Below are 27,166 nucleotides of genomic sequence, written 5' to 3'. Positions count from 1 at the left end.
AAATCCTTATTGTAGAAGTTTCTAAAGCCCTAGTATTGGTCTGACTCTACTTAAAAAAAAAAAAAAAGTATTCCAAATGCATTCTATTTAAAATAAAAGGTTCTAACTGAAATTGTACCAGGGGAAGCGATGTGTGGCAGTGTATTATTTGACCTGAATATTAATGGACAGTGTTCAAACTGGTAACCTGGAGTTGAAAGGCTCTGCACATCATTAGCACATCATTCCCTGAGGGTCAGATTTCTCAACACAAGATGTATATCATTTAGTTACTGTGTAGTCCTATCCAGCTTAGTGCCATTGCTAAGAAAAGTAAATGCTGTTCTTCATGCATTAAGGTAGGAAGATGTGGCCAAAATGCACCCAGGAAAAATATTGTTTCTAATAGAATTTTTACTGAAAATAACAAGGTATAAAGAATAGCAGCACTTAGTAATGGATGTGAAGAAAGGAAATGTATTAGAAAACTGAAAGAATGTCAAGATGTCAATACTTTTTAAAAGAAGACAAAACTAGCATTGTTCTCTAAAAGTTTTAAGTCAGGCTAAATATATTTTTGCAGAATTTTTTCATTTATGGAGCACTTTTCACAGTATTAAGTGACATGACTGTACACTTGCCCCTGGAATCCAATAAGAGACAGAACACACAAGATGAGTTGAAATTCTGGCTACATTTTATTATCTACAAAGAACTGCAACAGAACAATATTTCAGAGTGCAGATAAAGCCACACTCCTTAGGGGAGGCAGCCTCAAAGACAACAGCTGCCTTCCACACTGTTGGGCAAACTAACTGGGCTCGGAGGCTGCTAGCAGGCAGCCTACTGCTAAAGCTGCTTTGCTACCATATAGTTTCCTGTGTTGAGCAAGGAATATGTGAGTCTCTGTCTCTCTGTCTCTCTGTCTCTGTCTCTGTCTCTCTCTCTCTCTCGCTCTCTCCCCCCCCCCCCCACACACACACCAATTCCCAAAGCTTTCAGTGGGCAAGACAAACAAGCCCCCAAACGACCTCCATTCTGAGATACCCCTGGACCACAAAACCCTGAGAGGCTATGGGGGAATTCCCCCTTCACCATAATAGTGCCTCTGGTTGAAAACCATTGTGGTACAATACTCGCCCAATACCCACAGGTGCCAGTATGACTCCAGGATCTACACTAGTTAAATACAACCACCTCTAACATCATAAGACTGACTGATACTCAGTGAGAAAAAGGCAAAAGTCACTAATGTCCAATCAGGTGAAGACAAAACAATTCTCCGTGGCCTCTAGAAGGCAACCAGCTAACCCCCCACTGAATACTGTGGCAGATGGGTGCTGAACTCATTCTGACTGCTGCAGCTGAGGACAGGGCCAGTTTATAAGACAGAGACACCGCCTTCAGATGATTTGGCACAATCAAACATGTGCCCAGCAGATGGAATCCAATGCGCTGTACCCCTAGTGAGGTCAGGCAGAACTCTGCTCCCCACTGCCCCTGCACAGAGTGCCAGATGTAAGTGCACCCTTACAAAAATATGGTGGCTGACATCCAGACACATGAAGCACTTCTTGTATTACTGTAAGCGTGCTTTTGCAACATTGCACAAATATAGCACATCTAATTTTAAATGGCACTTTTGTGCAATTGTACAAATCACAGATTGTTGCGGATTTTTTAAACACAACTAGTTAAATATAATGACAATATTTCAGGATGCCAAGATAAAGGACAAACATTTCTTTTTTCAAAGTAGTGGATATTTAGTGGTTGACATGAGAGAAAATACTTGGCCTTTTAATTTCAATGGGGCTACTTGGAATAATTTTCCTCCTCATATCAGCCAATGTCTGCTTTCCTTAAATAAATATAACTGGTTAGATGAGTGAACTCCCTCAGTTCCACTCCATGTTAATTTTACTATTTTGTAAATGCTAGGTTTTGCAAGGCCTGGCATGACCCAGGGCCTCAAAGAGGTCATTTGCACATGAGCAGCAGCCATTTTGGAAAAACAAAATGGCCACTGCACATATGCTAATGACCTCTGTGAGGCCCTGGGTCATGCCAGGCCTCACAGAGGCCATTTACGCATGTGTGGCAGTGGCCAAAATGGCCACCGTGCGCACTTACAGAGGCCCGAACAGGCCGAAATGAAGCTTTTTCCCGGGTCACAGCAGTGATTTAAGAGGCCAGCGGGGGAAGGGGGAACCTTCACGGACACCCCACTCCTGAGGCCTACAGGAAGCCCCCTGAAGGGGCTAAAGGTATTTTTAATTTGTTTTTATTTTTTTAAAAAAATCATGGACTTGTTCAGAGATTCAGTTCTGGTCGGGACAGAACTGGGGTGGGGTTAGGTTTGATCCTGAACCCCAGAACCTCCTGACTGAACCTCCAAACCTCCAGACCTTCCACACATCCCTATACATTGCCCCCTTTTGTAAGCAAGGTCTGTGCTTATAGCTTTCCCCCTCATAAATACAAAGCAATATTATGTTTGTTTGTTTATGACTTTATTCCAGAAACAACTGTATTTTCTCTTCCTCCTTTCCCTCCCTTTTCTTCCTGACTCCAAACCCCACTCCCCTATACACACACACTACAGGATCCCACTGCGACAAACTTTGAATCAACAAAACATAAAGGACTTGGGTTGAATTTGGATGCGGGTCTACATGTGAGCACTATAAGATATTTCTTTTATGGGGTGAGGACATAGGATGGGGGAAGAGCATTCTGATAGCATGCAGAAGGTCCTAGATTAACTTACTGACATCTCCAGGTAGGGTTTGGGAGACTCTTGCCTGTAAATTCCTGAGCCACTGCCAGTCAAGATAGAGGGACCAATGGTCTGATGCAGTGTAAGGCAGCTTCCTATGCATTCTGTCAAACAAAAATTGAAATGTTTATAACAGATTTTAGAGGCATATGCTTCATATTGTCCTTGTTGGAAAAAATAAGGTTGTTCTCACAACATGAGTTGCCTGGATTACTCCAGACAACTTGTGTTGTCTGGAGTGCCAGGAGCCCTCCAGTCCTGACTGCTCCAGACCTGCAGAGCCTGATTTTGCTCTCCGGCTCTTTACCAAGGTAGAACAAACCGATAGTTCATTCTACTCCTGTAGGAGATCATGTAAACCATCGTCTCGGATAGCAGGGCTCCAACTGGCCCACCACCATTTTGGGCAGTGAGCCAGGTAGAATGAAAAACCACACAGTGTGGAGCAGCTGCTATACTAGGAGCAGCTGCTCTGCTGCACACACACTGCCTTTTGGGTCCATGGAGGACCCAGTGTGGCTTCTAGCTCTAGCACCAGCACTTTGCTGCTTGCTACCGCACATGCATGTGGCTGCATGAGCAGTGGAGGTTTCTGAAACCTCTGTGGGGAGGCAGGCTTCTGCCTCCCTGCCCACCCTCCCCACCGCCTGGGTAAGAGATTGTGAGAATGACCTTTATGATTCTCAAACCTGGCCATATTGTTAGACTTCCCATAGTCATTTTTGCAATCACTTTGAATGGATTCAAAAGTTTCAAAAATTGCTCCAAACCCTTTTCATACTGTTTCTTTGGAATCTCTGTTAGCTCTGTTTTTCTGATTTGAGGAGATTCTGGGTGATGAGTCATCCCTCTTGGAATTTCTTTCAGCATTCTACTGTGGCTAGGGCCTTTGTTCTGGGAACAGTTCTCTTGCATATGGCCTGGTTTCCTATACAGCCAACAGACCTTGCTCTTTTGTTTCATCTGAAATGCTTAACCTGACTCTTTTGGTCAGAGAGTTCATTAGAGGATGCATCTCTCATATCAAAATCCTGAAGTTTTGAAATCAGAAATTCCAAATCAATCTCCTCCCTTGATTCCACTGCACAATGTATCACCTGAAACTTCTCTGGTAGACTATTCAAAATAAATCCAATAATTACCTGATGTGGGATTTTTACATTTTCCCTTTTATACCTTCATGAAATGTCTAAAATTTGATTAACATGCACAGTTAAATTCTGTCCTTCTTTGAGTTTCATGTTGCACAGTCTCACAGTCAGATCAATGCTAGTATTAGCTATCTTCCTAGCATGCAGGCCTTTTTAAATCTCCCAAGCTTCCTTAGCTGTACTGGTCTTCCTTAAATGAACAATAATTGAGTCACTCACATGCAAGCAGATGAATCTGTATACTTTTTTGTTTTGGGCATCCCATGCTGCTTGTTCTCCAACTACTTCAGATCTATCCTCCAGCATGCTTTCCCTGATTCATGAGAAAGGATTCTATCCTGAATGACCATGCTTCAAAATTAAATCCATCCAGCCTCGGGATTGCTGCCTGTCCCTGTGCTGCAGTCTCCATGACAAAAAGGTTCCCTAACATTTCTCTGGAACTCTTTTCTAATCAAGCAGGCTTTTCACTTACTTGCTGTGCCTTTTGTCTATATTCACTGGGCCCATAACTCTCTAAGAGAGCTCGGGGAGGGGGAGAGATTTCTTTATCTGCCACAACTAAAGCAGAAGTACACAAGTAAGATTCTCTAAACCAGGGGTGTGCATGGAACTGGCTGGTCCGGTTCAGTTCGAATCCGAAGTGGACTGGGCCAGTTTGGTCTGGCACCCCTCTCAACACCACCCCCAGTTCAGTCTGGGGGGCTCATGATTAAATTTACCCACTCTGGGGATTATCTGAGGTGGCGAGGGGTCCACGGAGTTTCCCTCTCCCCCCACCGGCCTCCCTTTCTTCCAAAACCAGCCCGTTCAGCCATTCTTTGGCCCGTTTGGGCCTCTCCCCCTGGCACAGTGGCTATTTTGGAGGCTGCCACCCTGTGCAATGGGCCTCTGCATGACCTGATGCCAGAATGAGAAGCTGAACCAGATGTTACTCAAAGAGGGTTTCATGTAAGGAAAGGCTGAACCCTGCCTATACGCAAGATTGAAAAATGATAGATGGACTTACATTCTGACTTAGGTTGATGACTTGATTATTTGCTATGAAAAGAAACATGACAGTAAAGAGATTGTGGGGCACCTGAACATAGAAGTAGAAGTGAAAGAACTGGGAAGTATTTCCTATTGCCTTGGCATTCTAATAGAAAGAGAAGAGGATGGAAGTTACCTTCTCAATCACAAACAGAAGTTTAAGGATCTCGTCGAATGTCTGACAGAAGCCAATGAGGTCAGTACACAAATGGAGACAAATTTCCTGAAGCAAGTTGAGGACAGTGAGCCATTGTAGACAACAGTCTATACAGAAGTGGAAGTACGAGCGGTGGAGGTTTCAGAAACCTCTGAATGTCTGCAACGAGGCAGGTAGGAGCCTGCCTCCCCACCCACCCTCCTCTGGGTAAGACATTGTGAGAACAATGTTAGTGATTCCCAAACCTGGCCATATTATATATACACACCCTAATGGAGATGTGTTTGTGGTGTACCTACTTGTACATTTCCACAGTAAAAAAGCAATTCTTTAAAAACAAAAACAAAAAAAACACCCTTCCATTCCAAAGGTACCCTGTAACATGAATTTGGAAGGAGCTTAATTTGTTATGTTCTTAAAATGTATGGAGGCATGCAGGTGTGTACTTCTACCAATCAAAGAAATAGCCAGCAGTCAAGATAACCTGTAATATGGCAGTGGGATTGTTTTAATTTTACGGAAGTCTTCTGGTGTACATCCCTATCTTAACAAGAACAAATACTGCCCACCTCCAAAATAAACTGCTTCCCTCCAAACATTTTTCTACTTTTTTTTTCATTTCCCAAAATACAGCTAGAAGTACACCGATTCTGACAGTAATCAGTTGAACTCTGGCAAACATTTCCACTAAAGCAGAACCCAAATATCTCATGAGAAGCCAGTATTCTTTAAGCTTTCCTAATAGTAATCATTCAATCTATTGTGTATATATTACCAATTATATTGAGGTGTTTATGACAAGCTTAAACTTTTATTCATAATTTAGAATAAATTCACATGCACGCTTAGTGAAATGTGTCTGTGTGATCTTGAATGTTGAACAGTAGCAGTTAGTTGTTCTTACTCCACGATATTTGTAAGCTCTTCTCTAGGCATTGCTTGCCTAGCTTTCTGGTAATAACAAAGCTGTAGTTTTCCAGATGTTAAAGCAGCAGGGAAGTGGCTCATTCCAGTGAAAGATTTGGAAGCCCCTGATGCTGTAGCATCTGATGAAGCTAAATATTGTAGAACTGGCCTGGATATGAAGCCAATATGAATGCCTGGATATGAAGCCAATGGGAATTCCATGCATATCTGAGCTTTCTAAAATTGAGTAGAAGTCAAATTAAACAAATAAATGTATAAAAGCCAGTATGGTACCATTCAAAACTGAAAGATCTGCTTAGATATTTGACCTTCTAATAATGGAAACTTTTGTTACTCTACTAAGAATCAGATATTTACCCGCATTTTTACTAAGTCCAATTAGTAACATCTACAACCAATTGAAGATATAGTTTTCTGTTTTCCCTTCAAGCATAACAAATACAGAACATGAGATCAGACAAAATCACCAATGCCATTAATCTCACCTTTATCGTGTGCATCTTACTGTTGCCCAAAGACCTGCACACCTGAGCTAACTGGATTCCAAAGTGGAACCACCTATCAAAGCATCACCAGCTATCTGTGAAGACCAAGATACTTGTGCATAATTAAGCTTACACAAAGTATGGAGGGGGAATCTATTGACTTATGGAGGTGATCATTTATCATCATTGATTTGTTTTGACAGATTTTGTTCCTGAAAACAACCTATTCTAGGAGCAGTTTTTGGAATGTTTCTTACTTTTTCATAAATTGGTGTCTAAAATACTACAGAAAATTATTGACAGATATGCTCATAGGACATTGTCCCAGTTGGATTTTCTGGCGATTGGATAAAATAATGTTCAACCAACCACCTATGGAAATGTATGCAACAACTAATAATTAGGTATGTGCCTGTGTGAACAAAAGGTTCTTTAATATACATGACAAAGTACATGTATGTTAGCCTGGATAACAGTGAATATCTTTATGGCTAGGTGGCTAGAATATCTTGATGGCTTTATATCACTACCAAGAGATATACTAAATCAAATTCTGGCTTTTGACATACTGTACATACATTTTCAGCATCTGAAAACTCCAAAGAGTTAGATTTATGCACACCTGAGGCTAAAATCTCCATCCCATTATCCTCACAAGCAACCCTTCATATATAGCTCTACTATACATGGAACAAAACCATATAGGCAGGATCGTTTCCTTATACTGTACCATTTAGATTATACTCTTCCCTATACTATACTATACTGTACCATTTAGACTAGGAAAGAGTGTGGGGTAGAGGTATGCATATGTGAATACTTTCCACAAAATAAATGTCCAAAGGGCCCATTTTATAACTGCTTCTCTTGTAAACACAAAGACTCTTATGCTGATTTAACTAAGACTCTATTTAGAACCAATCCTTTTTTTCTACTTCCTTAAAATAAAAATGATCACAGAACAGCTTTTAAAATGATGCCTGGGGAATAGCTGACAGGAGCTGGGCAAATCCAGTTTGGCAAATGCAATCCCTTACGGTGTAAGGGTATAAATGCTTCAGATAAACCAGAAGGGGACTGAGTAGAACCAGATAAAAAGCAGACAGACGGATGTGGTAGCCGGTCAAAGAGATCAAATGGCCAAAAGAAAGATAACATGCATCAGGTAAGAGATTCAACATATAGGGGTATATATGCTAATACCAATATAAGCATATAAGTGCTTATATGCCAATATCCAGAAGCCTGTGAGCCAAGATGAGTAAGGTGAAGTGCTTGGTTGCTAATAAAAACATAGATATAGTGTGCATAAGGGAAACATGGTGGAACAGTGAGAACCAGTGGGACACTGTTATTCCTGGATACAAACTCTACAGAAAGGACAGGGAGGAGCAAATTGGGGCGGGGGAGTAGTATTAAAGAAAGAATAGAATCTTACAAGCTAGAAAACCTAGGAAGACCGGAGTCTTCCACAAAAACTCTGTGAAGTTTGAAAGGAAATGTGCTACTAGGGACATGCTATCAAAATGACTGGGAGTTGCAGAAGGAAATCAGGGAGGCATCAAAGAGAGACTGAGCTGTAATAATGGGTGACTTCAATTACCCACACATAGACTGGGTAAATTCACATTCAGATAATGGTAAAGAAGCCAAATTTCTAGACACACTAAATGAATGTGGTTCTATGACCAAGAACAGTTGGTCACAGAACCAACCAGAAAGAAGGCAACTTTGGACTTAATCCTGAGTGGCATCCAGGACCGTGCGTGAGATGTCAGTGACATGGAAGCTTTAGGCAACAGTGACCATAGTGTGATCAATTTCAGCATTCATGCGAGGAGAGAATTGCCAAGGAAGTCACACTGAACTTCAGAAGAGGAAACCTCTCTAAAATGAAGAGTTTGGTCAAAAGAAAACTTAAAGGAGAAAATCAGGAGAATCACTTCACTCCAGAATGGAGTTTATTTAAAACCACAATAATAAAAGCTCAGTTAAAATATATATCAAAAAAGAGGAAAGGTACCACCAACTCCGGGAAGATGCCAGCATGGCTAGCAAGTAAAGTCAAGGAAGCTATAAAGGGAGTGAGAGGGATTATTAAGGAGGATATGGAGATTGCAGAGAAGCTAAACAGGTTCTTTGCAGCTGTCTTCATAGCAGAGGATACTGAGCATATACCTGTTCCTGAACCAGGGTTCTCAGGGATAGAGGTTAAACAACTGAGTCAGATAGAAGTGACAAGAGATGACATTCTAAACTGTCTTGAAAAATTAAAAATCAACAAATCGCCAGGCCCAGATGGCATCCATCCAAGAGTCCTTAACTAACTCAAATGTGAGATTGCTGACCTCCTTGCAAAAATATGTAACTTATCCCTACAATAAGGCTCTGTACTGGAGGACTGGAAAGTAGACATTATAACACCAATTTTCAAAAAGGAATCCGAGGGGATCCATTAGCTTAACATCTGTTGCAGACAAATTGAAGGAAAGCATTCTCGAGGGTAAAATTGTGAAGCATATAGAAAAACAGGCCCTGCTGAAAGAGAACCAGCATGGCTTCTGCAAAGGTAAATATTGCCTCACTGTCAGAGTCCTTTGAGAATGTCAACAGGGTGATAATAAAGGTGATCCAGTTGACATAGTATATCTGGACTTTCAAAAAGCTTTTGACAAAGTTTCTCTTCAAAGTCTCGTGAGAAAACTTAGTAGTCATGGGTTAAGGGGACAGGTTCATGTGTGGGTTGGTTACTGGTTGAAGGACAGGAAACAGAGGGTAGGAATAAATGGACAGTTCTCTAAATGGAGGGAAGTAAGAAGTGGGGTCCCCCAGGGATCTGTCCTAGAACCTGTGCTCTTCAACTTGTTCATAAATAATCTAGAAGTTGGGGTAAGCAGCTAGGTGGCAAAACTATTTAGGGTAGTAAAATCCAAATGAGATTGTGAGGAGCTCCAAATGGAACTCTCCAAACTGGGGGAATGGGCAACAAAATGGCAAATGTGGTTCAAATGTGGTTCGTAAGTGTAAGGTGATGCATATTGGGGCAAACCCTCAGACTCAACTTCACATATTCGCTGATGGGATCTGAGCTATCAGTGATTGACCAAGGGAGGGATCATGGGGTCATGGTGGACAGCTCATTGAAAGAATATGCAGCAGCTGTTTTAAAAAAAAAGGGCCAATTCCATACTTGGAATAATTAGGAAGAGGTTTCAAAATAAAACTGTGAATATCATAATGTCCTTATACAAAACTATGATGCGGCCACATTTGGAGTACTGCATACAGTTTTTCTCACCATATCTAACGAGGACAAGAACTGGAAAAGATGCAGAACAGGGCAACCAAGATGACCAGGGGCCTAGAGCACCTTTCTTATGAGGCAAGGCTACAACACCTGGGGCTTTTTAGTTTATAAAAAGGATGTCTGGTGGGTGACATGATAGAAGTCTATAAAATCATGCATGATATGGAGCCAGTTGATAGAATTTTTTCTCCATTGGCCATCCCATGAAACTGATTGCCAAGAATTTAGGACTGACAAAAGCAAGTACTTTTTCACACAAAAATAATCAGCTTGTGGAATTCTCTGCCACAAGATGTGGTGACAGTCAACAACCTGGATGGCTTTAAGAGGGATTTAGATAAATTCATGGAGGAGAGGTCTATCAATGACTACTAGTCTGAGGGATACAGGCCACCTCCAGCCTCAAAGGCAAGATGCCTCTGAATACCAGTTGCAGGGGATTAACAGTATGAGGGAGGGCATGCCCTCAGCTCTTGCCTGTGGGCTTCCCATGGCATCTAGTAACCCACTGTGTGAAACAGGATGCAGGACTAGATGGGCCTGATCCAGCAGGGTTTTTCTTATGTTCTTGTGTCCTTTTCCTCCCTTTTTTTCTTGACTACTCCTCCTTTTTCCCCTGACACTCTCTACAGGATCCCCACTGGGACAAATTCCCCAACAAAAAACCTATATATTTAATTCTCTTAAATGTACCTGTTGCTAATTCTGTGTGTGGCAGATTTTGCGAGAGTTCGCAAGTGAGCTGCCAATTAGCAATGGGGACGGGAGAAGCAGCACACCAGGCTCGCCACAGAGGAGAAGCAGTGGCCGGACACCAGGCCAGCCACGCAGGGGAAGCGGTGGCCGCCAGACCGTCTGGCCGTGGAGGAGAAGTGGCCGCTGGCAGGGGGCCAACCGAGGAGAAGCGGCAGCTGGCCGGTGAGGAGAAGCAGCCTAGCCGCTGAGGGAGAATGGGTTGGGGGGGGGGAGAGAAAGAAATGAAGATCGTGGAGGAGAGACAGGGAGAACTAGAGGCGCAGATGCTCTGCGCCACGTCAGCTAGTACAAAAGATTACTGGTTAGACTACAACAGGGCTGAATTTTTGGAATTTGTATTGGGTATTTGCTCTTTCTTTTGCTTTATTAGGGCTGGGGACATGCTTCATCACATAGAGGCTGTTCTCACACACAGCCTTACCCATGCTAGGGATGGCCAGCCTGGAGTAGGCTGTATGTGAGAACCGCTAGGGTCAGGCCCAATCCCGGTGGGCCAGCACTGCCTAGCCCAGCTTTTTAGCCTGGCTTCTAGCCAAGGAGCGAGCACTCCCTTAACCCAGGCTACTTGCTCGTGTGTGAGCCAGGCTGGTTCCAGCCTGGGCCACACACCAAGACAGTCACCTAGAGCACTGTGTCTTGGAGGAATCTTCCAATGCAATCTGTGTGGTGCATTGTGGGATCTCCAGAGGCTAGCAAAATGAGTCCTGGCCTCAGACCAATTGGCCTCGCTCCACCAAGCAATGAGTAATAAGACCGGGGGAAAGACAAAGTTAGAACATAAGAACAGCCCTGCTGGATCAGGCCCAAGGCCCATCTAGTCCAGCATCCTGTTTCACCCAGAGGCCCACCAGATACCACTGGAAGCCATTCTATTGTTTGGAAAGCCTTCCTCCCACCCTCCCGACCACCCACCTGGTAGGTCATGTGAATTTCCCCACACTCCTATCTATCTATCTATCTATCTATCTGTCTGTCTGTCTGTCTATCTAGCCATGTTTGTCTATCTATCTAGCCATAACTATGTTTGTCCTCACAACAACCCTGTGAGGTAGGTTAGGCTGAGAGATATGTGACTGGCCCAGAGTCACCCAGTGAGTTTCATGGCTGAATGGGAATTTGAACTTGGGTCTCCCTGGTCCTAGTGCAACACTCTAACCACTGCACCACACTGGCCGTTAAGGAACATGAATCATGATTCATCAGTCAATCTGATTAAACTGGTCACTTGGAGTATTCTGGTTATCATAGAGTAGCAAAACATTTGACTTGGTACTCCTTTGGTTGGCAGAACATGGCCTTTTTTATTCTTGCCCAGACATTTATACACAACATTTAATATTAAACTGAGAGTATGTCATACTTAATTAAGTATCTAGCCCTGTATTAATATATTTTTTTTGTATTGAGCTTTCTCCTGGGGAGTGGAGTGGGGAGGTGAAAGAACTACTTCCTCTACATTGCCCATATATTCATGTAAAGTTGTGTACATTCTTTCTGCCCAATGCAGTAATGTTGAGAAACCACAAAAAAGCAGCTCAGGATAAAAAAAACATGATTAGCAGATTCAAAAACACCCTGATTGCTTTGCTCATTTGGATTAAGCCACAGTCCCACTCCCTTTTCTTGCCCACTCTCAACGTTCTCGGTTCCAAATCCATGTTTTTATGCAACAAATGGGCTCAGGATTAGGATATGAATGCGGGAGAGATAGAAAAGCACTAAACAGCCTACCTGTTCTCAGCTGTGAACTGGATTGAATATCTCTTTTTAAAAAAGAACAAGAAAACCATTGTCATGTTAAAAAATGACACTTTAAACTATATCTCCAGAGCCTTTTGGTAGCCAGCAGTTACTTCAGTGTCAGTGATAGGGCAGGGCAAGGGGCAGAAGGAAGAGACAGGCGCAGCATGGGAGCAGCAGGAGAGGAAGTCAACCAGAAAAAAAACCCAGGATTTTCTCAGGCACATATTTTATTTATTGGAAGAGAAATGACTAGGTGGCTCTTTCACACTTCTTAAGGTGAAGTAATTGAGAAGCAGGGCCACTCACATACTGCTGGGAGCAGGACACTCCAAGTGGAACTGCATCAAAATTATTTTCAAGGAGATTGTCTAAAACTGTGTGTGATCGTAGAAATGACACTGGATGCAGTAGAACAGCACATCATTCACAGGAGTTCTCATGACAATTTTGTGATGCAGAGGAAGGAAAGAAACTCCTTTTATCCCTCCTCTAAAAGAAAAAAAAGGCACCATTTCCTATATAAACTTATTCCAATGAAATGGCAAGATTAAAAGAATAATTAGGATTCTGGGTCACAATGGTATTCTGTTCACATTGCAGTCCTTAGCAATCTGTTAAATGAGAGACTTAACAGAAGCAGGATTAACGGACTTCCTTTTAGATTTGGTAATTGCAAATGCAAAATGAACATCATTCTGCTGACATAATGCCAGAGGACAGCTCGAGCTAACGAAAGAGTGGTGAGCTATGATAAATAATGTATGCACAATATCAAAAGCTGAATGAGATACAGAAATGGAGAACCCATTTCAAATTTTGGAATTTGCTCAAAGCATTTCCTGCAGTGATTCTCAAGAGGATGAGCACAGATCAGTAATAAGCACTATAACTGTGTATAATTCATAAACCTGCACCCTTTTTATTCACAGCAATTCTTATTTTATCATTAAAGAAGGAAACAGAGTGAAAACACTGGGTGCCACTTGATAAAACTGAATGAGATTGTTTTCTTTCCACTTGTACTATTTTATCACTATATGGTAGCAAGCATCTCCTTAAACTCCATACATTTCACCCTTTAAACCCAGCACATGGGCAGGAATGAATGGTTTTTGTTAACCTATTTTGATTCAAAGGGATATCCTGTAAATTGAAAACAATCATTATAGCATATATATTTTTCTGTTAGGAAACATGATAACCTGATGTTGAAATTTTTTAATATTCAGATTGCATATTTAACCAGTGTATTGAATGGTAAATAATCAACTTAAGGAAATCACAATAATAAAGAACTATGCAATTGTTCTTCATTGCAAGTAATTGAAATTGTTATTAGCAAGTTAAATCCATACAAATCCATAGACATTTTCAATTTGGAATCTCTCTCTCAAGTGTATCTATCTCCATTGCTATTGCACCACTCATCTCCCTTCCTATACACCCCACAAAATATTTGCCTGCTCATGTCACTTTCCATGCTCACAAGTCATACAGACAAAGCTAATGACCACTGTAATTTATATTTATTTAATTATTTATCTTATTTTTATACCTCCTGACATGTGCATCTCTAGGCAGAGTACGGAGTTCAAAAACAACAATATAATACAGAATTTAAAAAGTTAAAATTCACAAGACAAATAAAAACAGTCTCACAAGATAAAAACAAATAGTTTAAAATTAATTTCAGTTAAAAACCTGAGAAAACAGGTGGATCTTGAAGGTCTTCCTAAAAGCAAACAGAGAAGGAGGTGCTCTTATTTCAACAGGAAGCATATTCCAAATTGCCAGGGCAGCCACAGAGAAGGCCTGATTCCGAGTCGCCACCAAACGAGCCGGCGGCAACTTTAACCGGACCCCTCCAGATGATCTTAATAGGTGACAGAGTTGATTACAAAGAAGGTGCTCTCTTAAGTACCCTAGGCCCAAGCTGTTCCAGGCTTTGTAGGTAACTATCACATCAGAAACGTATCGGCAGTGCAATTCTTCTTAAATAGGCATTATATGGACCCTTCAGGTTGTCCCAGAGACCAGTCTGGCATCATGTAATCATGATGCCAATTTGCTTCTCAGCCACAAAGGCAACACAAATCTTTCTGATCCTAATCTTCTGCACTACAACATTAATTTGTAAGCAGTGAGGATAAAACTACCTTTTTGGATTATTCTTCTTTGATGGCCCAACCACACGTGACAAGGATGTGTGTGTGCTGTAAGCATGCACATCCTTTCCCACGCCCGGTGTAACATACAGCCTTTCCTGGGTGGATGGTGGGTTTCATCCATGGTGGGTTCATCTGGGGCGGGGTCCCATCTGAGCTGTTCCACTACTGGGCCAGTCAGAGATGTATCATCCATACTGATTCCATGTGATATTTAAATACTATAGGCCTTGACAGAGTTAATTTTTCTTTAGCAACTGGGTTGGGGTCCCTATGGGTCAGGACCATGGGAAGCAGTAAGATTAAAGCTTACTATTGCCTGACACCGTCTCAATCCTAGCGACTAGGGATATGCACAAATGGGTTTGTGCACTCCCAGAAGGTGGGGGTTACCTTTAAGGAACAAGAAGGATGCCTATCCCCCCCCCGCCTTTCCCCCGCCAGCGCTGTCGCCAAAAATACTGGTGCAGGGCTGCTGCATATCTCCTTGCAGACCTGGTCAGCATCATACCGGAAGTGGCCGATGCACATGCGCGCATTACACATGTGCCACTTCCAGCCTCAGTCACTTCCAACACTGACTGATGCTGCAAGGAGGTACACTAGCATTTTTGGAGAAAGTGCCAGCAGCGGGGATTTTGGGGAAGTGCTGGGGGGGGCACTCTCCCTGCTCCTTAAAGGTAACTTCCTGCCTCCGAACCAGTCCAGTTCGGTGGTCCGTAAAAACCATCACATGTTATCTGGCTCTTATAAAGTTCATCAGCATTCCATGACATCACAGTAGATGATAAAGAACAGAATCATTTCAGCAAAGTGAACCAAAATTGTTCCAGTGAATTTCAGAAAGATTGAAAAGGCTTGTGTTTGCATCAGATCCTTTTTCTCTCTTGTTTCTGTGATTCCCCCCACCACCACCAAATACTCAAAACATTTTAATCTAGAAGTATTTGTGTCTTGCCCTCAGTTTGGCACTTCACAACCACTTGTCGGGGGTGCCAAACCCTCAGCCCAAGGGTTAGATCCAGCCCGCAGAGTTCCTTCCTCTGACCCCTGACTGGCTGAGCTCAGGGTGAAGGAAGTTGCTCTGCACAATGGGGGAAGGGGAAGAAGGAGCTGCTTGCAGCAGGGAAAGGTTGGGCTAGCATATTGGGGCTGGCTGCTGAGTGATTTGAATGCCTGGAATCCGTGCCCCGTTGCCCCCCTCCCCTTTCTCCTGTGTGCAAGAATCTCCTTCCAGGTTAGCAATAATTGCCCCCTCATAATCATCATCACCATCATAACACAACACGGGAGCAGCCAGCCAGCCGGACACCCTGTGGAAAGAGGAGGAGAGTGGTGGTGGCTCCTGGAGGATGGGCTTAAGGAGCTGAGCCAAGGGGTGGCACCAGCTTGATCAAGTCAGCAGGCTACTGTGCTGCCTTTTGATTCTGCTCTCATGGTCAGGGAGGCAGGCAGACAGGGAGGATGCTTTTTGTGCACTGGATCCAACCCCTTGAGCCCAGCCACCACCACCCTGTGCTTCCTCCTCCCAGTGGACCACCCCTCACTGCCCTTAATGCTCCTGGTCACTGCAGCCATGCTGCCCGGCCCCAATCCGCCACAGACCCACTGGAGGACCGTGACTGCTGGCAGCCGCATGGTCAGCCTGGCTCCATGCCGTCAAGCTGGTGCTGCTGCTGGTCATAGTGGCAGCCACCATCCTGCAAAAACTGGTGGAGGGGAAGGCTTGGATGGGCTAGGTTACCCCACCCCCTTGCCGCTGATGTCAGGTGCAGGGGGTGTGGCTTGGGGTACTGGGGCACACACTTTGTGTGCATGATTGAGGCCCTCTAGCTGCAATTTGTCACCTGGCCATCGGGAAGCTCTCTACACTCCTGGCTGTTCATATAAATCCCTGAACTATCTCTCTGCTACACTCTGTCCAACTTCTCACTCCTAATCCTCAGCTCCAACTGACTTCACTTGAACAACTATCCTCTTTTTTAAATCCCTCCCCCTAAGCAGTCTGGGCCTGGTTACTATGGCAACACACACTCTCACCACTCAATCTTCAGCTCCTATGTGTACGTTCCATCACAATATGGTATTCAGATTTTTTTCTGGAAAATATAAAAAAATTAAATTTGTTTTGAGCATATTCTGGTGTAAAAAGTGGTGCATTCAGCTAATTTAAGTGGCAGGAATGTTCATGCAAAATCTGGTATCCATAGGTAACTGAGAAGCATGATATTCAGAATTTCTTCAAAGAACTACTTTTTTACCCAGAATATTCCTGTGTAAAAAGTAGTGTTTTCAGATAATTTAAGTGACAGACCAATGGAAGAAAGGAAGAGAATGGAGAAAGAGGGAGGAGGAGGAGGAAGACACGCGGTGGGTGGAAGGCAGGCACGAGCTGATAGAAGGTGGTGCGAAGCTATGTGGTCCCCAGAGGGGGACCATCGGAATAAAATCCAGCCCACCACCCAATTGAGTTTGACTCGCTGACAAATTATCTATGCCACTAAAAGTCTCTCTTTGAAGAAGCATCACACAGAAATTGAAGCCTTGCAATAATCAATATGCCGCTCCAAATCAGAGCATGATGCCTTTGCATGCCTCACAGTGTTAAGAGTAGAGTTCTTAAAGACATCAGACCTGCTGAGGTTATCCAAAGGCTCACTTGAGATCTGTTTATCAAGATTATGTTGTTCGGACTCTCTCTCTCGGACATTCAGAGCTCTTCAGATGCTACAACTTTGTCTCTGGCCATACTAACTTGCCCCTTGGATACCTGACATCTATTCACGTTGGTACCTTTCTCTTTGACATGTGAACCAAATTAGCACCCTTCTGGCTTATCACTTCTGCTACTATGATTGATGCAAACGTCCTTTAGATCCTAGCCAGCTCTGTCTGACTCTCTCAAATAGTCTCACTAATAGTATATCATTATTTCTGTAACAGAAACTGTTTCTTTTAAGGATACAAACTTCTTAGATCATTTAAAGCAGTTGCTGTGGTGGGGCAAAACGATTCACAAAACACTTTCCTACAAGGATTATACTATTATCCTTCATTTCTCCTTCAGCAATGTCCTTTTAAAACAGCCCATTGTAGCCTGTGATCCATGAAGGCATCATGCTGAAACGAGTATCCCAAAGCTGATATTTTAAAGTGTTCACAAGGACTGTAGCCTGGTTACTCAAGCAAGTGAAATAACCTAATAGTTTATGACCTTCATAGTGGAATATACATTCCTACCAATTCTGGACAATCTCTATGGAGTCACTGCATCCTTACCTCAAGCAAGTATGTGTGAGGCTCAAGGCCATCTTGTTCTCCTATAATGGACTAGTTATTTTCATATGTTAACCAGGACTTGCTGATATATGTGAACAACTTGCTTCCTCCTCCAAAGAACTGCAAACACAGAAGGAAGGACTCACCAGCAATAGTAACAATTGTCTTGGCTACTCCAAGAGAAGAGATTTCAACTGAAATCCAGTATCTTTGCCACTGAAAATCTGTGAGTTGCTGGTTAGATTATCCAGGGGTCCGGGAGGGGCTGGTGCAGGCACCACCGGAGGGTGGCAGCGAGAGGCACCTTTAGCACAAATTAATAGGTGCTTACCTCTCCTCCGACTGCAGTTGCAAACTTTGAGTAGCAGTGCCCGGCACTTCCTGCAGCGTTGGATCCCACCCCCCACCAGTGGCCAGGTGAGTAGTGGAGCCGATCCACCGCCACAAGGGAATGCCAGGCAGCACGCTGCCCACACCAGCTGTTCCTGCCAGGGTCTTCAAATTCTATCCGAGAAAGCTTTTGGGCCTTTCAGGCTTAATGAACTTGGCATAAAGCAGTTATGATCCACCCATATAAAGAAATTGGTTAGATAGAATCAGCACTGAATTTATCAGCTTGATTTTCTGCTAAACATGACATACATGTGAAGTCCTTATATACACAGCAAGTGCTTCTCTTATCCCTTCTTGTACTGTGTGCTGGCAAAGTAGTTAAAGGATGATCCACTTAGTTATTGATGAGATTGTAATGTAGCATTAAAACACACTTCCAGCTTGAAGAGTTTTGCTGTTAGTTTCTTCCTCAGTGATTTCAACAGATATTAACATGTTCAAGTCTTATTGGATTTCAGAATGTCTACTTCTTTAAAAGACTACCTTTATAATAGTGAGAAGAAAAGTGAGACTGAAATGGATCCCAGGTTCTAATTAATCTGAAACCATCTAACTGCCCGATTCTATGAGCCATGTCACTGCAAGAATGAGAAGGGTCAAACACAGTGGGTGCTGTGCCAATTGGGGGGGTTTAAGATGGCTCAGGGTGTTGTGTTAATGCAAGCAATATTGCTACTGCATCGAAAGCAATCACTGTCTATTGCCAAAAGAGAACTGATCATGTAACAAAAATGAGATGAGAAAAGCTGCACTTCAATAAAAATGCTACTCACACTACAAAGGAAGATAATAGAGTACTAACTATGCATAGCAGGGGTTAATCAATTCGTGCTCTCCTCTGGTGAGGAAGAATCCCCTGCAAGTGACTAGGGAGAGAAGCTTTACAAACACTTTGCTTTTGGGGACAGCAAAAGCTCAGGTGGGGTCTGTATAGGTAGGCAAGCCAGTAAGAATTTTGTGAACTTGCTATACGTTTTGTGAATGTATAAAATATCAAGTCCATATGTTTCAGTCTTGTGTACCATAGGATGGCTATACCACTGGTTCACTTGAAGTTCAACAAGTGGATTCGAGAAATGACTAACAAGACTGAAACGTGGACTTCTGGGAAATATGTCATTAGCCCCTTATAAGAATATACTGTGTATATCTACATTATACAATTTATGGCTTGCTTTCAGGCAAGACATCTGGGCAAGTGGGCGGCTTCTCTTCCCTGCCATTGCCACCAGCTGCTGCTGCAGTTGCTCCTCCTCTCCATGGTTGCCTCTTACATATTATGGAGAAAGATGGCTGGCTAGTGAGCGGGCGAGCTGGAAGCTGCTTCTCTTCTTCCTGCTCAGTGTGATTATATTATTTTTATTACGACTATTTACCGCTTTTCAAACAAAAAGAGTTGATTGTGTTTATTCAGTGCTACCGAGAAATGGCTGGCAACAGCAGTGGCCAGGGAGGCTCTCCACAGCGGGCCCTCCGCACAGGGATGGGTCTCAGCAGGTGCCTAATGATGCCAATCCTTAACACCAACTAGCTGTATTCCACTACAATAACAACTTGTTTGTGTGGCTACATCTAGAGCAGGGCTCCCATCCAAATTAAAAGTGTGAGACTGACAAATCTTGCCAAACTATTATGTTCCAGTTTCCAGTGGGGGAATCCAAGAGTCAGGACCCCTGCCTGACTCTTGGATTAAAAGCGATGACTCCTGACTAAAATCTGTCAAATCAGGTTAGCCTATATTGCATCATTATATAGAGTATTCTGATTTTCAGTTGATTTCCCAAAGATGTACATATACTTTCAAGATTCTGAATGGGAGGAATTCTCCAGAGGATGTGCTCTGCATTTGGTGTCAGTGACATACACAGTATAGAGCAGACCTTCACAACTTGTGTGAACCACCAAGCTGAACCCTGACCCCACCAGCCAGAGGCTCAATAAAATTCTTTTTACCCTTTGGAAACTGGATTGCATAATCTCAGAGATAAGCCACAATAGATGTCTATGGACAGCATTTGATCTGATGAGTTACAAATTGTATAATCCTAGTATGAAAATATATGCAAGGACTCAAGATATGCAAACAACTCCAGCAGATCCCTTTTCATGCATTATGAGTCTCAGAAAAAAGAAGTGCAAGTTCAGCTAATGCACCTTCTGACTTTCAGTATAAATACAAAGTAATGTGACTTGTTTTGTAGTGTACAATGTCATGAATGTGTTCTTCAAAGATCTTCCCACAACATTAATGTATATCTTGTCAATGTGTATTGGTGAACGTGTGACCCCTACTGGTGTGCAAGAATTCTATACTAATACAAAAAAATTTTATAAAGACACCAGTTTTTCTGCAGTATTAATCACTATTTCATTTCTAGAAAAGGTGACATTTTCATTTCATACTGTAAAATCCTTATAATGATCTTTTATAAGTTCAATAACTCTTTCATGGAAAGTCAGTGACTTATTTCAGCATGATTAAAAAATTGTAAGCATGTGTATCTATGCTGATATACATCTTAATGTGGCAGATTCCAAAGACCATAAAATATAAATACAGTAACAACAGAAAATACACTGAGGACTTCCCTCAGTGTGAGGAACTTTTTAACATGTGCTTTAAGTATTTCAGCCAATTTAGCCTTTTCTTTAACATAAGAAAATATCATGGATCTAGTGTAGGCTTTTGGGGGGGGGGTAGGAACGTAACACAAAATACAACATTAGTATTTTACGTAGTCAAGGATGGTTTCTTTTGTGCTTTTTTCCACAGCTTATTCATTATTCTGCTAGTAGCAGGGAAATGACTTGATTATCAAGCCAGATAATCAAATCGCTGCTGGTATATTTCCCAGACTATGTTTCCCAGACTATGGGAAACGCTTATATCAGGCAGCAGCAATACAGGAAGATGCTGAAAGGCATCATCTCACACAGTGCGGGAGGAGGCAATGGTAAACCCCTCCTGTATTCTACCAAAGACAACCACCGGGCTCTGTGGTCGCCAGGAGTTGAAACCTGATTCAACGGCACACTTTATTCTAACTGTGGCAGAGCTGCTGGCAATAGTTTTTTGCATTGTAGTGCTTTTAGACTTATTGGGCCAGTTTGGACGAACGTGGCCTCCACCACCCCACTACACGTGATTAAGGCAGGAACGTGCCGAGAATGTGCCCACCATGACATCATCAAAGGACATGCCCATGCGTTCTCAGTATGTCTTTTAATCACATGCACGGAGTGATCATCCGAATGGCCCGTCAACACATGCTGCAAAACCCTGATCAAACAGGCTTTCCGCCCTTCTACATGCACTGCAAAACCCTGATTAAACAGGGTTTTGCAACGCATGCAGAGGGATGATTCACTTGACACCCCCTACACACAAGTAAAAGGACATGCCAAGAATGTGTCGGCAGATCCCTGAGTGAAGTAGGAGCAGTCATGTGCGTGGTGAGGCTGCAACCTTAACATGTGTAAAAGGGGTGACAGGCTGATGTTCCTCTTAACTGGCCCATCGATCTTGGATTGCCTATTGAACCTTTATTTGAGGATAAAACCCACGGGTGTTAGGTACTTGCCAGCCCTCTTGTATAGTGTGTAAGAACTCCTATGCAGAGACTAATAGTTCTGTAGTTTCTTATTTGAAAGTATTTTAGAAGAATGCCATCTGGGACTGATAAATTATGATTTCATAGTTAATCATCTTTCCCTCCATACCTTGATCTTACACAGCAATTTGCAGCACTTCTTTAGATTTATCATCTTAATAAGAAAAAGAGGAGCTCAGGTGTAGGAATTTTCGCAACTCCTCTGCAGTGACGACTGTTGCAAATTACTCATGCCACTTCTGCTGAATCTGTCTTGAGAACACCATTCTGCCTTCATGCTCTAATAGCCCTACCAGTTCTGTACAGTGCACATCACCTTGATTAGACATGTTACTGCAAGCCATGATATAAGAGGTGGACAAAACCCTCTGATATAGAGATGACCGACTATGGCTGCATTCACACAGTCATAACTGTAACGGCCCTCCTGGCAGGGGAGGATGTCTAGCCCTGGGCTATACTCTCTTTTTAGACCAATGTGCCCCAAACAGCTAGGCCATGGGGAGTTTTAGGATAGGACACACTAGACACAGACCAGCAGTTGCGAAACCAAAAGGTGGTTTATTTTAGAAAGGGCGAAGGACCTGCGTTGAAAAAGAGTGGAGGAGATTAAAGTTACAACACTATACTTTAACTAAAGATAGCAAAGAACCTAACTAGTCTGAACTGCCAGAATCATGCAGCCTACTTCAAGAGCCAATGGAATCTCCAAGGTCTGTCAGGCAGACTGACTCCTCCTTCTCTTCAGTTAGACATCCCTAGCACCCCTGGGGGCAGGGCCCAACCAATCACTGCAAAGCTATGCAAGGCATCCAAGACTTTAATTACAACTGAGGCTGTTCTCACAAGCAGCCTATCCCAGGATAGGGCAGCATAGCCTGGGCTAGGCTGCTCACGCGGAGCACCAGGATCCATGTGTATCCCAGCGCTCCCACCCAGCCTGAACTCACTCCTGAGCCCAGCTCTTAGCTGAAGTTAAAGGGAGCAAACACTCTCTTAACCCAGCTGCCAGGTCCATGTGTCTCCTCGGCTTCACGGAGCTGAGGAGACACAGAGACAGGCACCTAGAGTGCCAGTCTGACGGGGTAATCCCCTAAGGAATGGTGATAATAACGCAGTGTGTTGTGGAATATATGGAGGTCAGGATAATGAGTCCCAGCCTCTGTTTATCCGCATTGCTCCCAGCCGTGCAGGTTGAGTGGGTGTGCTGCTTGCACCCCAGAGGAGCTGCACACAATCATCTGTTGAAAGGTAGGTTGAACCCTGCCTTCCCTCCTGCCCATGAGCTGAATCATGTGAATAGCCCCACTGTTTGCTAAACACAACCTGCAAATCATAGCAGCTAGAGCTTTACACATAGTGAGTGCAAGGGCTGTGTTCTCACAATCACTGTGATCCCAGTGTAAAAATTAACCAGGATTGCTGAGCCCTGCGGTGTTGGTTGTGATAATGCAGATTTCCCAGCAACCCTGATGAAACGGCTGTGGTTAAATCACATTTAATGAAGATAGTTATGCCAGGATCAGATCCTGGTTATCAAGGTTGAATGTGTTTTTAACCACAGCAATTTGCCCAGAATTTTCTTCTCACAATCAGCTCCACAAGGCTGTTTGTTTATCCAGGATAATTGTGATTGTGAGAACACCGCCCATCACACATTTTTCTGTAACAGACAACTGTCTAAAATATTCATGTTCTGTATACAACCAAGTCACATATCACGACACTACACACCTACTCTTACTAGTTGAACATACACTATACCTTGGTCTTTAGTGAGATAAAGCCTTCCTTGATTTGATTAATAATTTAATTTATGTACCACTTCACTGCCTGCTGATGCTCAGGATATTTTACAAAAAAGTGGCAGAATAGAACAGAATAGAATAGAACAGAACCTATTAAATTGTTAGACCACTGTTGAAGAAATCTGCATTGAATCCCTCAGAGTTAGGCAGTTATAGGCCTGTCTCCAGTCTTCCATGGTTGGGCAAGGTGATTGAGAGGGCGGTAGCTTCTCAACTTGTGAGAGTAGGTGTGTAGTGTTGTGATAGCTGACTTAGTTATATTCATAATATGAATTACTTTTAAAGCCCTGAAGTAGCCACCTAATGGTGCAGCGGGGAAATGACTTGACTAGCAAGCCAGAGGGTGCCAGTTCGAATCTCTGCTGGTACATTTCCCAGACTATGGGAAACATACAGCAATATAGCAAGCAATAATATAGGAAGATGCTGAAAGGCATCATCTCATACTGCACGGGAGAAGGCAATGGTAAACCCCTCCTGTAGTCTACCAAAGACAACCACAGGGCTCTGTGGTCACCAGGAGTCGACACCGACTCAATGGCATACTTTACCTTTATTTTATAAAGCCCTGAATGGCTTGGGCCCAGAGATTTAAGAGAGCATCTTCTCCTCCATGAACCCCGCCGCCTATTAAGATCATTGAGGCTGGTCTGGTTGCAACTGCCACTGGTTTATTTGGTGGTGGCCCAGAAGTGGGCCTTCTCTAGGATTGGCACCGGGGTTCTGGAACACACTCCCAAGTTTTGAAGTTTTATTTATTGTAGTTTTAATCTGTTTTATATGATTTTTAGGTTTTAGTTGTGGCATGGTTAGCTTATAAACTGCCCTGAGATTTTATATAGGGTGGTATATAAATATGACCAATGATAATAGTGATGATGATGATGATTGATGATGATGTTTTAGAAATGGAAGAATTAGAAGAAATTAGGGAAGATAAATTTATTGTTTGATCTATAACTTATTAGGGCTTAATCTATTTTTTCCTGGTTTTTTTAGAATAGTAATATTGTATTTTTCTGTTTTTTGAAAACTTTTTTTAATACCTCTCACTAGCCTCACTAGACTATTTGATAAAGTCTAAATACAAAAACAATATAGTTAACAAATTGAGTCACTCACTACCTATGTTTGTAATTAGACTGAGGTATTCTGTACATGGGCTCAGGGCCCATTAAATTTTCCTTTTGTCTTTATGTCACTATTTTAATTTACAGTACTCGTTACCTCAAGATTTCCATAGCTGGTTCATACATTACAATGAAAGCATGGTTGCTATCAAAAGCCCAGTTCTCCACATTGGGGGCTTCACACAGGTGTCACATAGTATAGCCCCTCGAAGTGGCATATTTTAATGTGGTGGTTTTCTTATATTAAGCAGGAGGAGAGCAATTGTTCCTATCCAACCCCAGGACAGCATCCTTCCAGTAGTTGTTGCTGTTGCTGGTGTCTACCTTATGTTTCTTTTTAGGTTGTGAGCTCCTTGGCAACAGGGATCTATCTCTCTATCTATTTATCTATCCATCCATCCATCTATTATTTGTAAATAATATAAATACTTTTTATTTAAAAGCATTATATGCATATCCATAGCAGTATTACTACTACTACTGTTACTACTACTACAGATATTTATATACTGCTTTTCAACATTGCCAAAACTGTTTACATGAAGAAATAAATAGCAAATAAGATGGATCCTTGTCCCCAAAGGACTCACAGTATAAAAAGAAACATAAGCTAGACACCAGCAACAGCCACTGGAGAGATGCTGTGCTGGGAGTAGATACGGCTAGTTGCTGTCACCCTGTTAAATAAAGAGAATCATCTCTTTTAAAAGGTGCTTTTTTGCTCAGTTATCGGGGGATCAGACATGAGCATCCACTTGGAAAATTGTGGCCCGAGGCACAACCCATAGTTACAGCACGCTTCCATGATACTTGAACCCACAAGGCATCCTGGCTACAAGTAGTATGTTATAGACTGGCTACATGACTCAGAACTATCTAATGAACTATCTCATTGGCAGTGTCAGCAGTAGAGTTGTGAAGACATTCTATAGGATACTATTCCTTCATGTGATATGTCTACAACATATGTTACAGATTGTGGGAACACAGTGTTCAGCAACAGCTATTCTTTTTCCATACTGTATTAACGAGGCTTCAGATTTAGTTCTAGCATACCTGCCTGTTAAAAAAAATATGCCATCAGAGCCTCAAGTCCTTGAATAATCTGGCTATCCTGGTGGAATTTGCTTTCTACCCATATCTGAGGATGACAGGCACACTAAAAAGAGGATAATCTATATCTGTGCCTCATGGGACCAAATCATACTGTCAAGCACTTTGATGGAAGTATGGAAGCCTTGTGAAATATCAGGAACTGTAGTCCCTTAGGATTGTCAGTCAACATATCTATACACTTCTACATAGCCTCTGTAAACTTGTCTCTGAACTCAAAGTGCACATAAAAGCTTAAGTGAGGAAGAGTCAGGAAAGAGTTCCAGCTCTCTGTGGCTGATCCTAACTAATTTACTTGAGGAAGTCCCACTGAATTAAAAGCGCAAGTTAGGCATGCTTAATGAAGTCTGACCATCTCTTTGAGATCCATCATGTGATCAGCATTCGTCGGTGGATAACAGGCAGTGAGTCCTATCAGCCTTAATCTGACCCTCAGTGACTCTGGACAGGCCCTGCAATTGCTCATGCACCTCCCTTTTTACTGTTCCTTATAACATTTAATCTGGCTTTTCTCCAGTTTTATTACTCAGGCTTTTATGTATTTCTGTCTTTCATGTCATTATTATTATTATTATTATTATTATTATTATTATTATTTCTTGTTTACACAGTCAGACAGGTGTTATTGACTGGTTTGTTTTATCCAGACATCGAGTCCTTCCCAAGGACTTGGGATGCCAGAATTTTATTGTTAATTGTTATAGATATCGTCACAGAATTAGGCTGTTCCCAGTAAAGCTGCTTTTTGTAATTGGCTGGTGGTGATTTCTGTGGCCCCTATGGTGTTGAGGTGCTCTTCAAGGTCTTTTGGAACTGCACCCAGGGTGCCAATTACCACTGGGATTATTTGGGTCTTTTTCTGCCACAGCCTTTCAATTTCAATTTGTAGATCTTTGTATTTGGTGTTTTTTTCTATTTCTTTTTCTTCTATTCTGCTATCCCCTGGTATTGCTATGTCGATTATTTTGACTTGTTTTTCTTTCTTCTCGACTGCAGTGATATCTGGTGTATTGTGTGGCAGATGTTTGTCTGTTTCTAGTCAGAAGTCCCATAATATTTTTACATCTTCATTATCTTCAACTTTTTCAATTTTATGGTCCCACCAATTTTTGGCTACAGGTAGCTTGTATTTTTTGCAGATGTTCCAGTGTTTCATCCCTGCTACTTTGTCATGCCTTTGTTTGTAGTCAGTCTGTGCGATCTTTTTACAACAGCTGATTAGGTGGTCCACGGTTTCATCTGCTTCTTTACAAAGGCAGCACTTGCTGTTTGTGGTGGATTTTTTGACTTTTGCTCTTATTGCATTTGTTCTTAGTGCCTGTTCTTGCACAGCCAGTATTAAACCCTCTGT

The 27,166-nt window shown here is 42.5% G+C and overlaps 1 protein-coding gene across 4 annotated transcripts in view; it reads left to right on the top strand.

The window, feature by feature from the left end:
- The window catches only part of HS3ST5 (heparan sulfate-glucosamine 3-sulfotransferase 5), a 263,739-nt gene that overhangs the window by 222,740 nt on the left and 13,833 nt on the right, over positions 1–27,166 (top strand). Inside the window, exon 3 of one of the 4 annotated variants that reach the window (XM_053312770.1) lies at positions 2,585–2,656. The exons of the other annotated variants lie outside the window; for them this stretch is intronic. The gene's annotated coding sequence lies outside the window, so the exon portion shown is untranslated. The remainder of the gene's footprint in view (positions 1–2,584; positions 2,657–27,166) is intronic. 4 annotated transcript variants of the gene reach the window in all.

Source organism: Hemicordylus capensis, chromosome 1 (assembly GCF_027244095.1).
Source record: "Hemicordylus capensis ecotype Gifberg chromosome 1, rHemCap1.1.pri, whole genome shotgun sequence".
In the NCBI taxonomy this organism is placed as follows: domain Eukaryota; kingdom Metazoa; phylum Chordata; class Lepidosauria; order Squamata; family Cordylidae; genus Hemicordylus; species Hemicordylus capensis.
Note: the sequence above shows the minus strand (reverse complement) of the source record. Positions and strands in the feature narration are given on the sequence as shown.